Here is a 3,405-nt window from a genome sequence, read left to right on the forward strand (position 1 = left end):
CCCGGAGCACCCCGCTCTGCTGGGTGCTGTATAAACAGGGCTGGCGGCTACGGTGAAGGTTGGGTCAAGGGTGTTGTGGCAGCTCCAGCTTTTTGGAGAGTTCAGCCCCCATCTCTGCAGCTCACAGCCCAGCTGGGAGTCAAAGTGACCAAGTGAGAGTTGAGATGGCTGAAAGAGGCAGAGGGACCCAAGCTGGGGGATGTATGTGGCAGAAGGGGGTTGGGCACCTCTTTCCTTTTCCCTTGAGAAAATCAGCTTTGCATGTGGGTTTAGGTGTAAGGTCAGGTGAGATTCTCATCACTGCAAAGGCCTTGAGGTACCAAAAAAGGTCTTTCAGTGTTGCTGGCAATCAGGTGCTGACTACCCAGGGCAGCCTGGTGGTGAGAGGAGCGAGAAGCAGAGCTCCCAAAGCCTTGGCCCCATCCCTGCCAGGTGCTCCAGCAGCCTCCATGCATCATCCAGGATATGCTTCTGCTTATTCTCTCCCTCCATCCCTGCCTTTCTCCAGGGGAGCTGACTGACCCCTCCAACAGAAAAATCACGTTCTTCTCTCTCGCTTAGAGCAGCTGGAAACTGTCAGGTGAAAAGAGAGGGGGGAGGGAGTCAGCAGGAGCTGGGGTGCCCCAAAAAGGAGCCAGCAGGAGCTGGGGTGCACGCAGAGTCTCCAGGGCTCTGTCACCCCTGGCCCCTCATTTTTGCTGTCTCCCCACTCTTGCCAGCAGAGCAGCTCCGCTAATCTGCCCATTCCAGACCCATGTGCTCCCAGACTAGCAAGGCCCTTCTAGCTTTCAGGTGAGCCTTTCCCAGAGCTTATGCAAATGATACTAATTAAAGGCATTCTTATCTGTTCGATTTCCCACACCTTTTGCCTCCGAGGGGGAAAGAAAACTTCATGTTTTAACGCCGTGTTTCGTGGCAGTCATAAGGACTGCCTAGGGAAGGCGTTGGGAAACGCAGCGGGTCACTCTTGATGAGAAGAGCTGGCTTATGCAAGTGTTGAAACACTTTATTATGCATGAGAAACCTTCCAGAAACGGATGACTAATAGCAAAGCAGGAGCAGAGAAAGCAGTGGGAACGCCATACCAGGCTGGCATGGGATCCCATGTCATCTTACCAGCTTAGCAAGGTTGGGCTAGGTCAGCACTTGCCTAAGAGACCTCTCAGAGTACCTGGCTGGCGGTGAGGGAAGTGATGTTAATGATTCAATAAACAGAGCCCTTCCCTCTTTGTGAACCAAAATGCCCCTGTATCATGCCAGGAACTCACCAGCAGCCCCATATCTCCACCAGCAGCCCCATATCTCCACCAGCAGCCCCATATCTCCACCAGCAGTATGCTTTCAATCTCAGGTGGCCATTAAAATACCAGTGCTCACTGTGCAGACAGGTCTGGTGAAGGATGCCTGGTGAATGGATTGCAACCCCATGTGGGACCACCATAGTCCATCTCCTGGCGTAGCTCTCGCTGTGTTGTTGGCAGTTGGGGCTGCCCAGGGCTTGCTGGCCACTCAAGACTGTTGTGTGCACCAAGGGCCACTGCTCCATGGAAGGACCAGGCTAAGACACCCATGCATCTCATCTGCTGCTTGGGTGGGTTTGCTGGTACCCAAGGACAGATGTTAGACCATTCATAACAGCAGGAGCAGCAATGTGCACCTTTGCAATTCCCATGTCCTGGTGTTAAGAAGGTCAATGAGAAAAACTCTTCGCATAAAGGGGAAAGGAGACAGCCTGGCCAGCTGCTTTTTGAAAATCCCCTAGGAGGTACATCCATCCCAGGGGCCCAGCTTGCCTTGGAGTTGGCCTCTGCACCCACAAGGTGTGGGAAGCTCTGCCAGGTTAAATTGCTGAGGATTCTGCTCTTCGTGCAAGGACCTCAAAGGCCCCGTGGGACAGAGAGGAATCTGGCCCACAGTGTTGCTGGAGAAAGAGGAGAGTGACTGAAGGTCAAAGCTGTGAGTGCAGGAAGGAGGAGCAGGAGGCTTGGGAAAAGAATGTGAAAATCTATACATGGGGCAGGAAGCATGATCACCTCCTGCCTTGTGTTTGGAATTTGTTACCTGGTTCTCTTTCACTCTCCTTCCCACCATCACCCTCCTTTCTGGGTGCTCTCTGCTTTGGGTGATGGGCAAGGGATCTGCTAGAGGCAGGCCTGGCTATCTGTAATGCCCAGGCTGGGAGGCTGCACAGGGGCAGCCTGTGCGTGGGCTGAGTGTGCCTGTCCTGGGGAGGTTTCTGGTCTCAGTCCCTGAAAGAAACTCTTGGATGCTCAAGGACTGTGGTTTCACAACAAAATGAGAGTTGCAACCTCCATCCGAAGGAGTGGCCCTTTCACCACATGATATCCATCTTTGAGAGAGGGAAAGAAAAGGAAGAGGGTAGGCGGTGAGTAGGAAAAGAGATATCACTCCAGGTGGCTGTTGAGTAGTCCTGTGATATGGCAAGCAGAAGACACCCAGGGAATTGTCCTGACGTGAGCTGCCCTGAGTTGCCCTGAAGAGTTCATACCAGTTGTCCTTTACAGCTGGTTTTGATACACTGAAGATTTCCCAAGCCAGAAGCTCTCCAGGCAGAGGGTTGTGTCTCACTGGTAAAAACCCTGCCGAAGAAATCCCTCAGTCACATTGGCCTGTGACATTTGTCAGCAGATCAGATGCAAGGAACCTTGTGAGTCCAGGGACTGTTTTGGGTATGGCTCCTCTGGGCAGAGCTCTTGGAGCACTTTGGAGATGCAGCTTTCTCATGTATCAAAGGAAGGAGCAAAGCTGACTCCATGGCTGTCTGACCCACTCATCTGACATCTGTGTTGGGCACCAACCTATGGATCTCCAGGTGTGCTCAGGTGTCTTTGGCCAAGCTCGCACCAGTTCCTGGGGCCCTTTTTGAGTCCCAGGTTTGACTTCTGTTGTCTGCTGGACTTGAGTTTTCTTTGAGCTTCTTGGCTTCCTGGGTGGGGGTTGGGTGGAGGCCAAGAATGGGAATGGGATGCTGAGATGGCCCTGGAGCTCCAGGCTGAAGCATGCAGTCCCTCAAGTCCTGGGAGGTTCGTGCGTCACTGATGGCAAAATGCTCATCCAGGAGGGCTGGGAGAGGCAGGGATCATCCCAAATGAAATCAAGCCACCAGACAGGCTGCCAGTATTGCAAAAGAACATTTCACCTGCCTTCTCCTCCTTGGCCTGGCAGCTGCCTGCTCAGCTGGGGTGGCTCAGGCTGCTGTGGCTGGGGACAAACCTTGCTGGGCTCAGAGAGCACAGCAGCACAGAGATCCGTGCCAGCTCACAGCATGATGTGACATCACAGTTCCAGTCCAGTGACATCACTCCTTCTACTCTCCACTCTACTTCTACTGTCAGAGCCCTTGGTGGTGACATCACGGAGCAGGCAGGGCTGTAGAGTGTTCCT

This window comes from Chaetura pelagica, unplaced genomic scaffold, assembly GCF_000747805.2.
Source record: "Chaetura pelagica isolate M959 unplaced genomic scaffold, ChaPel_1.0 scaffold252, whole genome shotgun sequence".
In the NCBI taxonomy this organism is placed as follows: domain Eukaryota; kingdom Metazoa; phylum Chordata; class Aves; order Apodiformes; family Apodidae; genus Chaetura; species Chaetura pelagica.